Here is a 14,321-nt window from a genome sequence, read left to right as displayed (position 1 = left end):
CAGTGCATCCAGAGCTCTGAAGGGACTTGGTCTTAGCAATGCTACCCAAACAACATGGTATCTGAATCTCCTTGGGGCATTTCTAGATGGTGATCACTTGTGCTAGCAAGCTGGAGGCCTTTTTTCAGAATTTCTATATTTTGGTGTGTGTGTTTTTTCCTTCACAGATTCTCCAAAATAAGAAACAAAAGGAAAATATGAAGTGAAAAACAAAACAAGGGAGCATTACAAATGGACAAAAGCAACATGTGTCACCCCAGTAAATCCTACACAGGTATATGATGTGTACTATAAGATGCAGAAGTACCCAAAGCTTATTACCAAGTATGACCAGGGGTATAAGTAGGGGGGCAAATAGGGGCATTACTCTGCCAAATAAGAATTTTATACCAAATGAATTTTTCCTTCAGTCCTCACATTTCTAGCATTGCAAAGACTGAAACACTGAAACTTATTGACACCTAGATATTGTTTCCGTTCCCTTGATAATTTTGCCAATCTCTTTTCTTTGAATGCCAAGACTTTATTTCTAAATGTTCATCATAGTTTTAAGTTACTGTAATTCTAGAAATATGAAGAATGAAGGAAATTTTCTTGAGGGCAGAATTCTTATTAGGAGGGCAAGATCCTCATCTTATCCCAATAGCATTGCATCCATAAAACCGCTTGACATTAAGATGGACTATGTTCAGTCTTGTTAGCAAATATGTTCCCTTCAGTTTAACACAAATCTAGATGTTAGTGTTGTACTGGGATGATGTCAGTTTTACAGCATTTTTTGTTGTTGCTGCTGTCATTGCTTTAATATAGGGGTAGGGAAAGTACAGCTTATGGCAGTGGCTTTATCCTGATTTAATGTCATTTTTTTATAACATTCATAGATTCATAGCACCCAAATATTTTTTTATACAAAGTTTAGTTGATGTTTTGCCTTCATACTCCTAAGGACCACTTCTTGTGATCAGAGTTATGTATGTGTGTCAAAATGCATATGATTTATAATAATTTATTTCATTTCATTCATTTATTTGATATAAAATCATTAAATCAATTATAAAATTAATCAACAGTATCTGAATACATCAGAATTAATTCAGTGGTGTACTGCAATTAACTTGGTAATTTTAAATGCAATTGAACTTGTTTAAGTACTTGGGAGACAACACTCAGGGGCAGTCAATAAGACAATAAGATGCTTGAAGTGTCCCAGAAGTGGCTGAAACTTTACGAAGCTTGGCGATCCTTACTGGACTGATAATCCTTGCATCGTAAAGACCTCACTTTAACTAGTCAAGATGTGCTTTAATGCTCAGAAAACTACTTTGATTAATTGCTTCCTCTTCTATAAGCCTCTACAGTCATGCTAATTAATTATTTTCTCTCTTTAATTAATTGAGTCCCTGTTCCAGTTTCCAGCTTTACATAATGCAGGATTAAGGAAGACTCGGATTGGCCATAAAGGGTTTGCATAGATCATGAAAGACTATGGAACACCCTTAAAGACATGGGAGTACCCGCACATCTGATGTCCTGATGAGGAATCTGTCCTCAGGACAAGAGACTACTATCAGAACAGAACACGGAAAAACAGAATGGTTTTAAATTGGCAAAGGGGTCAGACAAGGCTGCATCTTATTGTCCTACCTGTTTAACTTATATGCAGAACATATTGTAAGAAAAGAAGGCTTAGATGTAGAAGAAGGAGGAGTGAAAATAGGAGAAAGGAATATCAACAATTTAAGATGTACAGACAACACCATAATACTAGCAGAAAACCTCACAAACCTGGAACAACTACTAAGGAAAATCAAGTAAGAAAATGCAAAGGTAGGCTTACTTTGAACATATTGGCGGGGTACAGACCGCCACTTTGCGGCGGTCTGCCGCCGCCGCCAGAAGGTCCGCGGGGGAGCCGGAGCCTTCAGACGGCCCGACTCCCGCGCGGACCGAAAAAAGAAGCTCCAAAATGGAGCTTCTTTTTGCGTCGCGTTTGCGACGTAGTGAGGCGCCAGGGGCGCGCTCGCTATGTCAGCAGCGGCGCGACGCGTCTGGACGCTGTGCGTCCGATACGTAAAGATGGCGGCGCCCATGTAGAAGGGGCGCCGCCATCTTGTACGGACGGAGTCCGTACTAGGCCATGGGGCGTCTAAAAGAGACGCCCCTTTTTTAAAATGGGACGTCCGGAGGACGTCCCAAATGGCAATCTAGAAAGCCCCAAAGAAAACAAAAATAATGGCAACAAAAATACAGTAATGACAATGGAGAATCTACACAAATTCAACCTAGACAGTGAGGAAATAAAAATAGTAAATGGGTTCTCAACCTGGGATCAAACACTGATAGAAATGGGGATTTCAGCCAGGGAATCAGAAGAAGATTAAGAATGGGGAAAACACCTATCAAAGAACTAGAAAGGATCCTAAAATGCAAAGATATACAACTGAGCACAAAAGTTAGAATCATACAAGCCATGGTATTCCCTGTTACCATGTATGGGTGTGAGAGCTGGACAGTTAAGGAAGAAGATAGGAAGATAATCAATTCATTTGAGATGTGGTGCTGGAGAAGAGTGCTGAGAATACTGTGGACAGCCAAAAAGACAAACAAATGGGTCATAGATCAGATTGAGCCAGATATCTCTCTGGAAGCCAAGATGACAAAACTTTGGCCACATCATAATAAAGGAAGACTCATTGGAAAAATCAATAATGCTAGGAAAGGTGGAGTGAAGTATAGAGGAAGGCTGCACGCTAAATGGATGGACTCTATTAAGGAGGTCATGGGCATGACATTACAGGAACTTAACAGAACAGTGGAGGACCGGGAGTCTTGGAAGTGTCTTATCCACAGGATTGTCATGGGCTGAGATTTATTCAAGGGTGGTTGAAAACAACAACAAAAGGGTTTATCCACAGTGTAGAATTAACGCAGTTTGAGACTACTTTAAGTAAGATTATTCTACTCTACAAAATCCTGCACCTTTCTGCAGCTGACCTCTGTTTTGACTTTCAGCATCAGATTTTCTTCTCCTGGGAATAACTTGGGAGGAAGCTCTATCCCTGTTTGTTGTGCTGTATTTTTGCCGCTGTAATATGTGTCATTAAAATTTGGTAGGAAACCACAGTTGAACTACTGCCCACAACATTTGGTGGTTTTCAGGAACTGTTGGAATCACTTGGAAAGCCAGAAAACAAAGGACTCAATGGCCACAGGTGAACCTACTTTCTGCTCCCCTGAAGTAGGAAATGAAACAATCCTGGTGAATAAATCAGTGCCATGTTTAGGCTTGTTAGCTTCAAGTCATGGACCACAATTTCTGTGTTGCCAGTTTCCAAATGTCTCTCTAATATAGCTTCTAGCACTTAACATGTGGCCAAGCAACATCAGAGTGTAATCAAGATGCCAAAAGCTATTAGAGAGGAAGAACACAAAGCCAGAGGAGGCTGCAGTAGTTTGCTTTTGCCTGAGCCTACTGGGAAGGGCAAGGGTCTTCCCCTCCTCTACTCCTGCTGAATTGAGGGCAAACCAGTTTTGCATTTGAATTCACATTTTATGAATTGAAGTAAGCTGAGGACAAAGGAGGAAAGTCGGGAAGGGAAAGAGAAACTGAGGGCCTATATGGATGGGCAGCATCCAGCCACCCTTGTACTGGCCAGATCGGTGACGCAGCAGCCACACGCAGTGGCACTGATCCACTCCCTGTAGGGAGAAAAAAGAAGCCGCCCCAAGCAGCTTCCTGGAAGGGGCGTCATAAGTGCCATGGCACGGCATCATGACACCCCTTCTGCACCATGCTGTTTGGGGGCTGCACCGTCTGTGCATCATCATGGCATGCCCCGTGTGGATGGGCACATGCCAAAATGATGCACGGGGGTGAGGGTTTGGAACATGGGGACGCTTCTCTCTCACCCCATGCACAGGCCAGCGCTTTTTGCCGGTCTGTTGAGCCCCTGAGACATTTTAGAAGCAGCTGAAAAAGTGGAACTATAGGAGATTAAATGGGATGTATCAGCCAAATCAGGACAGTAGGAGGGTATACTAGAAGTCTCTGGATTTCCACAACAATTCTCTCTCCAAGCATTCTTTATCATCTGGTGCACATAAAATGCAGTGAAACCAAGTTTATATCCTTGTATTCCAGTATAACTTGTGTGTAGATTGGTCTATTAGTGTGGTGCTCAGATCCTGTAATTTGCTAATTCGATTTGTTTCGCATCCCTTCTGCTGATAGTTTTGAAAATATGCAGCTGTGTCACATTTGTGCACTAATCCTGTTGGCAACAGCATCAGTTCTGAAAAGTTATAAAAATATCTCCAAGCAACTTGCAAATACAAAGTATCCTTATGATATGCTGCTCCCTCCTTCAAGAGTAGTTTGAAGAAGTTCCAGAAAAGAGAATTTAAGTGTCTGTATCTCAAACAGAAATAACATTAAATTCCTGCGGGGGTGTTATATAGTTTCTGTTTTATTTTAATTTATCAGCCAAGTCAAAGAAAGGGCTGATAACAAAATGACCAGCTATACCTTCTCCCACAAAGGGACAATTTGGCATCTTTATCACTTGAAAGTGTGCTGGCAGCTCTTCACTCTAGAGACCTCGATGTACTACACTGAGATAAATATATCTTTGAAAACACACAAACAGCTGGAAGATTGTTCATAAGACACACAAAATAGCTTTGTCTTTCCACACTGTAGAAATCATTCTGCAAGTACTGGTAGCAACTGTGTCCCTTAAAAACAGAAAAAATAAAAATAATTCTATGTTCCCCCTAGAGCTCCACTGCAATAGTCTCCTGCATTGTAAAAGGGGACACAAGTCTCCTCTTCACCTTTCAGACAGCACCTTGCTAAGAAGAAATACTTTCCCACTTTAAACTCATTTTGAAGCAGCTGAACAAACTGATGACAAAGGGGGAAAGTGGGAAGAACTACAGACATATTTCTGGAACTGTGCCAGATACCTATTTAGAATTTCATAGAATTATTTCTAGTGAAGAAAAGGAACAAACAAACAAGTCATATGAGGTATAAAATGAAATAGCCTCTTTAACAATAATGACAACACTTAGTATTGTCATATTTTAGACAGGACAGCAGCAGATATTTCAAGAAATGTTCAAGTACTCTAGAAGTCTTTGCACTCTCTTGCTTTCACTCTTTCTCTCTCTCTCTCTCTCTCATAAATGAAATCTTGCATGATGAGCATTACTGTCAAATAAAGTGCAATGGACCCTTCGGTATTAAAGGATCTAACACAGTGAGATTTCCATTCCTAGTTTTCTTATTGCTTATCGCAGCTTGAAGTGTTTTCTCAGCCATCTGAGGGATGTAATCCCGTTGGGAACAGTGACTTGTTAAAATGTTAATCTGCTGACTATGACTGTGAATGTGACTTCCTTGAGACGTTATTAGGCATCCATATGTCATGTACCTTATTTTCCTCACTGTTGAATGCATAGTGAGTCTGACGCAGTTGTTAAGTGTGCAATTCCTATAGTATATAATCCTGCAGTGGCAATTCCTTTCCCTTTCTTTCTTTCTTTCTTTCTTTCTTTCTCTTTTCAGAGAATAGAGGCATTGCATGCCATAGAGTATATCTTTATAAGAAAAATGAACTTAAAGTGCAAAAGTAGTTTGTACTCAATTGACTTAGAAGTGGGAAGAGAAGATGAAGGGGCAGAATCTTGCCCTTTACATTAGGTTCAGGGAAAAGCAAACTGCAAAGCATAGCTTGTGTATGCTTCCTTATTAATAACCTGTGCCATCTTGCCCACATTTTGATGTTGCTTGGCCACATGTGTCCCATTTTAATCTGTGATGTATCGAAGGGTACGTCATGGTTGAAGCTTAATGTATTATAGGGTCCATACAGATAGACCAAAATAAAGCTGCTCCTGGTCACTTTGGAGGTATGCTTTTTAAATGACACATGCATCTTAAGAGATCAGAAGCTGCGCGCTCCAGTCCTTAGGAATGGAGCATGGCTTTGGCATGGCTTCTGGCCTCAGGATGCGTGTATCATTTAAACAGCATACCTCCAAAGTGACCCAAAGCAGCTTTATTTTGGCCTGTCTGTATGGGCTCATAGTTAATAACATCACCAGAGGCTGCTGCTTGGAACATCACATGTCCATTCCCTGTGATCTCGTAAAGGATTGTCCCTAGAGTTCAGGTCTGGGCACAGAAATCTCAAGCCTTGCAGATAGCCCTGACCTAGCAATCCTACACTCTGCCCTCAAAATGTAGAATTCTGGCGTTTGGCTGCCTTCCCTCAGCATGCTTGCATGACTCTTAAAAATTCAGTTACTAATGTAGTGTACTAACAGGGTTCTGATTTTTCTGGTTTTTGTTTTGTTTTTTCCCATCTGTCTCTGTCAGTTTCTAAATTTCTTCACTGGCTGCTGTGCTATTAGCAAGGAGAGAGGATCATGTACTTCCTTTCCCTCCTGGTGTGTTGAGGAGGAGTGATATCATCTGCCTTGCCCCCTCCTCATTTCTGTAGCAACTAGCATTTGGGATAAATTAAGCAGGATGGGAGAATTCTTCTCCAGCTCAGTTGAAGGACCATTTGAGCCAGGGAAAAAAATACTAATGAAAATGGTTATTTCTTTCAAAATACAAGCACGCTTTCTACTAGATGTGTCTTCCAAAGAAGTTACAATTGTATGTTCCAGCAACGTTGCTACATTTTGGCTCCATAGAACGAGAAGTGCAAAATGAGCAGGTATACCAAATGTTTATTTAATATGCTGCACTGATAAACACTGATAAACACTCATTTTACTGACCTACGAAAGGATGGAAGGCTGAATCAACCTTGGAACCCTAAGATCGAACTCACAAACTTGCAGCTGCAGTAACAGCATTTAACCATTGCACCACTAAGGCTCATTCATTGTGGACCATTTTCCAGAATGTAGGTTTTATGTGTGTGTGTGTGTGTGTGTCTGTTTTGTCCAGAATGGGTAAATAAAGGTGGTATCTGAGGAATTGTTGTGGCATCTGTCAACCTGTTAACTTTGGTAGGCAAAACTCTTCCTGTTTCAAGACATTTTCTGGAATTTAGTGTTTTGCTTACAATAGGTATCAGAAGGTGGTTCCAGTCGAATTGTTAAGGCATGTTGCCTCATAGCCCCCTAGTCTTGTGCAACTGGTGAATTTGATCAGCATGAACTACTCAGAAATTGAAAAGTTTATCTTTTTGTATTACAAATCACAGAATCCCCCAAACATAATTTAAAAAAACAACAAAACACCAAGCTTTATAATAGTAGTTATCTTAACAAAAGTGTGTTTCTAGAGGGAAGATAATTTTAAAGGGGAAAATATACTTTCTTTCAGGGCATGTGGTCTCAGGATATAAATCCTATGAATGCTTAACCTTCAATTTCAAGGTCTCCATTCTGTGTAAATTTATCTCCCATTGGAATTGAATCTAATTGACATTCCCAAATAGAGTAAACGCAATGAATCAATGGGATTCACTTATGAGTTGAACCATTGATTCAGGGGCTACACAGATTGCTCCTAACGGGCGGCATGCAGCCGCCCCTTTCCTGGCCAGTTCGGGACCAAGGCAACCTCATGCTGCTGCCTCAATCTGGCCTCTAGAGAGTGCAAAAAGGAGCCACAAAAGCATCTTCTTTTTACACCCTCCAAGGGGTGCCATAGCCATGGCAACATGGCTCTATGAAGCCCCTTTGGCACTGCATCATGTGGATGCAGTGCTGGAGGTGTGTCATGATGGCGTGTGCTATGCAGACCGGTGCACGTCAAAATGGTGCCGTGGGTGGAGTTCAAGTGTTCAGCATGAGGACGCTGCATCCTGACTCCACCCACAGGCCGGCACTTTCGGACGGTCTGTATAGGTCCTCAATCAGTTTACTTTAGTAGGGACTAACTAATAGGATTCATGTCACTGTTTCCCCTCGCAGTTCCCTGTCATCATTTGTGCATCAAGTAATTTCTCTCCCCTTATCTCCATCAAGATTTATTTCCTTGGCAACAGTTTTGCAGTACTGCCCTGTTTTCACCTTGCCTACATCTTTAGGGCTCCTTATTTTTTCTCTTATATAGTAATAATAGTCAAGAGCTACAGCCTCTGTGTATACAACAATGTGTGGTTCATCCTGGCCTTGGGTATGTTCACTGAGAAGCAAATCCAATCAAGTACAGTTCAGTTTACTCAGAGATAGCAATATTTAAGACTACACTTTTATTTTGGAATAATATTCACTCATGGAAAACTGGTGCATTCATACTCTATTTTTATGAATTTCACTTTCAGCAGGTTTCATGCCAAACCTGGATTGTGGCCATTTTACACTACAAGAAAGACATGATTTCTTTCTCCTAAAATAAAGGAATAATTTCCCCCTCTTTTCTAATTTTATAAACTTTACTACAAGGCCCTGCTTTTATATCTGAAACCGCTACATGCTTTCCCACCCATCTGACATGAGAGGCTGAAAGAAAGGCAATTCATTACATTGTTCCTCTCAAGTGCTTGCCAAATAATTTGTACTGTAATTTGATATTTGATCAAATGTTCTACATTTATTTGAACAGTGACTGTAATATAGTGATAAAGATTTTTTTAAAAAAGCCTAATACCCTTGTGATTGGGGTGTTCTGATGCCTGTTCTTCATTAGATGAATTTAGAAAACACTTGTCAGCTGCAGTGCAGAGATACCTTCATCAAAACAGAGAAAGAAAAGTGGAACAAATTTTTAAAGACCAATATTATTTCATATTTATAGGAGGAAAACTGACCTTTATTCTTAAAGCTTAAATATAGGACTTTATAGTAAAGACTTTGTAATAAAATCTCAAAGGCTACTGAAAAAGAACTATATGAAAATATGATTGATTCATTTGGAAAATGAAAGAGAACAGATTGACGTTTGAAAAGCTAGTATTTCTTACATTTCCAAGAAAAAGGATCTTGATCCTTTTGCATAAAATTTATAGGCTGCTGTTGGAAAGATGGAATATTTTAAAGAGAGAGAAAGAGAAATCCTTCATCTAAAAATTGAAAGGAAGCAGAACAATATTTTCAAAGAGTAACATTTGACTTCCAAGCCACTGAGATAACTGGAAAATCTACTTTTCACTAAAGGTTTGTGAATCTTTGCTTAAGCATAAGGCATATTAAACACGTTTCCTTTATTTATTTATTTTAATTCTAAATGGTTCCATGTTTCCATAACTAAAAGATAAACTACACAGTATGTAATATATATATAAAAACATACTGCTGGTTTGAACAACAACAATAACAATAAAACAACAAAAACATACATAGCATACATTTTTCTTTTTTTGCTGACAGGTAAGCCTACAGGATCCATAAAACCACCATGCTGCAGAGCTAGATGAGTTTTAAATTTTAAACCCCATTTTCTTCTTTATCAAATTTATCTCTCCCCTAGACATAACAAGGATGAGGAGTGGAGAGAAGACATCCTTCAACAGATGGCAACAATGCCTTTTTCAAAATTATTCCTGTGAAGGGAGGACAGGAATCAAAGGAGGAAAAAAACAGCAACTAAGGATAGAAAGTTTAAACCTCCCCTAACACATGAGAGTTGGCATGGTGTAGTAGTTTGAGCAAAGGATTACTACTATGGAGACCAGGATTTGGTTCCCTGCTCAGCCATGGAAAGCCACTGAGTGACTTTGGCTAGCCACACACTCTCAGCTCTAGAAAACCGCATGCTAAGTTTCCTGGCTCATCCATATAGGCAAACCAGGCAGCCTCCTAGGGCTGCAAAATTTATGGGTGGTGGGACGACTTTTTTTGTATAATTTTTTTGTGTAATTAAACAATATTAAAGTGAAAACTCATTATAGCAAGCGACATAAAAGCAAGCTACCATATGACAGTTTCTTTGTACAATTCAGTAACAAACGAAACAGTGGAAATCAAGGGGTGAAAATAATTATGAGGGGTAACAGGGCGTGCCAAAATATTTCTTGCTTAGGGTGGCCAAATACCTAGAGCCGGCCCTTAAAGTCACACAACAACAACAATCTAATACACAGTAGACATAGTCTGGATTGGTACTCAGTGCTCTTATGTGTATATAGTCAAACCCTGAGTGTATTTAAAATAGCACTAAAGACATATCTTTTCTGGCAGCCTATCCAGTCAATTTTAAATCATGGATTTTTAATCTGTGGATGAACTCATATGAATGTATTTTAACAACTTTACAGTATTGTATTTTAACTGTGGGTTTATGTGTTTTTAATTATGTTTTGTATTTTACTGTTCTGTACCCCACCTTGAGCCTTGAAGAGAGACAGGAAAGAAATTATTATTATTATTGTTGTTGTTGTTGTTGTTGTTGTTGGAAAGAGAAGCTGAACTGCATTTGTTATACGACTTCAAGTTAACAGAAACATCCTATTGTAGGATTTTCTTGGCAAGCTATATTCAAAGGAGGTTTGTCATTGCCTTCCTCTAAAGCTGAGACAATGTGACTTGCCCAAGGTTACCCAGTAAGTTTCCTTGGCTGCACTTGGTCTCCTTGAGTCCTAGTCCAACATTCAAATTACAATATGAGCTGCGTGTGTGTTGTTTGCCTTCAAGTTGTTTTTGACTTACGGTAACCACAAGACAAACCTATCACAGTGTTTTCCTGGCATGTTTTGATCAGAGGGGGTTTGCCATTGCCATCTTCTGAGGCTGAAAGACTGTGACTTGTCCAAAGTCACCCAGTGGATTTTCATTGTCAAGTGGGGATTCACACAGGTCTCCCAGGGTCCTAGTCCAGTGCTCAAATCACTAAACCACACTGGCTACATACTTGCATCTAATATATGATGTAGTTTAGTCCTTAGAATTTTATGGATCTGACACATAGAGATGGTATTCCATATATTTTCATGAAGTTTGATGTTCAGTGCAATAATACTGTTGATAGGGTTCCTCCATTCTCAGCGCAAGGAATCTCAGGGCAAAAGCACTGCCTTGAAAAGTATTTGCATATGTATTCTCCTCATTTGTTAGACTTGTGTTTTTTATTTTGATGGCATACTCTGTACCACTGTGCTGGTGTTTAGCACATCAGTATTAATAACATCATCAGAAATTACCCCTTGTAACATTACCAGGGTTTCCTCCCTGTGGCTTAGCAAAAGGTCATCTCCACTGGTGTCAGGTTTTGGCCTTGCAGTCTCTGGGCCTTTGATTGTCCTGAGCTGACAATTCTAACTTTTGAGAATCCAGACCCTCCCCTGCAAAATCCTACTTTCTACACATTGCCATTTGCAATACCACTTGCAATTTGCATTCACATAAGCACTACTCAGTATTCAGTCTAGAGATAAAATCAACACACAAGAAGAATAGAATAATCCTGCTCATGTCTATCATCATTCTGCTCACATGAGGGGGGGGGGAGATGAGTCTATAAAGGAGCAATCTCCATATGAACTTTGGAATAAATAAATAAATAATGACAATGCTATAAAGAAATAGTCATAATAATAATAACAATAACAATAATAATAATCTAAAAGACATAGTTCTGTTACTCTGGAAAATCAGTATAGGAAGGGATCTTGTAGCACCTTTGAAACTAGCAGGAAGAGAGGAAGGAAGGAAGGGGGGAGGGAGGGAGGGAGGGAGGGAGAAAGGAAGGAAAGAAGCTGATAGCATGAGCTTTCATAGACTTGAGCCTACTTCTTCAGAGAAGTTAGTCTCAAAGAAGCTACAAGATCCCTTTGCATAATAACATAATAATGTCTATTTATAATGCCCTTTCCAGCAAAGGGTGGGATAATCAAACATATACAAAGACAAAAACAATAAAACATAACCCTTTAAATATACATAAAATCCCCAACAGTTGAGAATTCCAGTTGATTTCCCCAACTGGAACCCAGTTCTGCAAACTCATAACTCCTATCTATCCATCCATACATGCACAGCTACCCATGGATCACCACTCCTGCTTATATCTTTTAGATTTACTTTATGACCATTCCTAGAAAGACTGTCCTATTGAGATCCTGATTCAGAAAAAATTCCACTGCAATGATCACACATATTTTTGGAAAATAAGAATTTGGAAAATATTCATCAGGAATATGAATGAGAAGATACCTCAGGAACTGTTCTTTCATCAGTCCAACATGCAATAGAAAAGGCCCCATTGTGTGTTTCAGCCAAGGTGGAAGCACGTTGGAGGGAGACATGAGAAAAGGCCCTCTTAGTGGTGGCACCTTTTTATCAGAGAGTTGTTCTTTTATTCCTTTGGTTTTAGTTCTTGTTAGTTACCCTGAGTTGTCTTTAAATAGCAGAAAGGTGAAATATCCATCTTTGAATCAATAAAATAAATAAAAGTAAATGTTCCACCCAAAGCCTGATGTGTATTCTAACATCATACTTCTGTGTAGGTAGATTTCCCAGTTCATCTCAGTGGATGACATTCAGTAGAAGTTCATGTATCTCTCCCTTTGTATTCCACTTTTGCAAACACAGCCTATTTGCATGAAAGAAATGGGTAAATAAAGAAGAATGGTAAAATTCTAGCAACTTAAGTCTACAATGGAGTCCCTTAGTCCCATTTATTTTAGTGAAAATTACATGAGCATCAACTGTACCATGTAGCCTTCTCCCCAAAAGATGTAACTCATCCATCATATTTGTAAAGGACTAATTTATGGTGACATAATTATCAGATGAATGTGCAGTATTTATTATTAAACTGAACTGGGCCTTTATAAATCTAATCTTGATCATGTATCCCCTAGGAGAGGATCAGTTTTATAATTTACCATTATCCAGTTTTCATGCTGACAGATATTTAGCAGAATGTGTATCATACAATATAATTCATTCTGAGTTCATATATCTTTAGGCATTTGAAAGCTCCAGCTGATTCATTATCTTCTCTTGTCTCATTGATTTGTCCTTACAATGCCCCAAAGAAAAAGATACGAGTTTCAGGAGGGGAGGAGGGAATATATAGCACTGTAATTTTTTTTAAAAAGGGGGAAAGAAATACAAATAAAGGCACACTATGAAAACACAGATTCACAAGTTGGGTGATATTCCTGAATTCAGCTCTGAACCTTAAGGCTCAAGCTTCAGCAGGGACTAGGAGTGTTTTGTCAAATGTGCCCATTCCTGGAGAAGTTTGATCTGGCCATAGTGGGTGCATGCCTTTGTTGTATCCCATTTGGACTATTATAATGTACTCTACTGAAGGCTCCCTTTGAAAGTACTCAGAAACTTTAGTTTCAGTAGGTCCAAAGAGATGCAGCCATGATGATAATTGAGGCCCGTTACACACGGGTACCCTAGGACGGACTCAGTCCGTGCTAGGGTTAGAAAGGGGCATCTCTTCCAGATGCCCCTAACCCTACCACGGACTGAGTCCGTAACAAATGGCGGCGGCCGTTCCACACGGCCGCCGCCATCTTGATGTAGCGGACACTCTGTGTCCGCACATCGCACCCCAGAAGTGATGCCAGGAGTGCACGACTAGCCCCTCGCGGCGTCTCTTCTGGGGCCGAGGAAGGAGCGCGATTTTCGCGCTCCTTCTCTGCAGTGTCCGGGTACCGCGCCGTTTGGCTGCTGTGGTTCCCGGATGCTGCAACCGGTGGCGGCGGCAGACCACCGCTTCTTGGCGGTCTGTAACGGGCCTGAGAGTGGTTATAGAATTATAGAATCATAGAATCGTAGAGTTAGAAGAGACCACAGGGGCCATCCAGTCCAACCATGTCACAATCAAAGCATTCCCAAGAGATGCCCATCCAGCCTCTGTTTAAACACCGGGAGCACTTAAGTCCCATGTTGCAATAGTTCCATTGTCTGTTAGTCCATTTCTGGAAACAATTCAAAGTTTTGACCTATAAAGCACTATACAGCTTGTATCCAAGTTATTTAAGTATTGTATCTCCTTTTATGAGCCCATCAGAGCTCAAAGAACACCTGGAAAGGCTTTGACTTCACATCTGGAAAGGCCTTCCACTCTGTCATATGACCTTCTCAAGCTTTTTGGTGGGGAGAGTGGCTTCTCAGTGGCTTCTCCCCAGCTTTTGGAACTCCCTCCCAAGGGTGGCTCCATCCTTGCTTTGCTTCCATCAGCACATCAAAACATTTTTGTGCCATCATGCTTTCACAAACTGATTAGGACTGGTTTTTAAATCTGTGGGTTGCTGTTTTTAAGGTTCATATATAATCTTAATGAATTTTAATGTTTATTGCTTTTGACTTTATAAATTGTTGAATTGTATTATTATTATTATTATTATTATTATTATTATTATTATTATTATTATTATTATTATTATTATTATTAT

Source organism: Sceloporus undulatus, chromosome 2, assembly GCF_019175285.1.
Source record: "Sceloporus undulatus isolate JIND9_A2432 ecotype Alabama chromosome 2, SceUnd_v1.1, whole genome shotgun sequence".
Taxonomy (NCBI): Eukaryota; Metazoa; Chordata; class Lepidosauria; order Squamata; family Phrynosomatidae; genus Sceloporus; species Sceloporus undulatus.
This window is presented reverse-complemented; position numbering follows the sequence as displayed.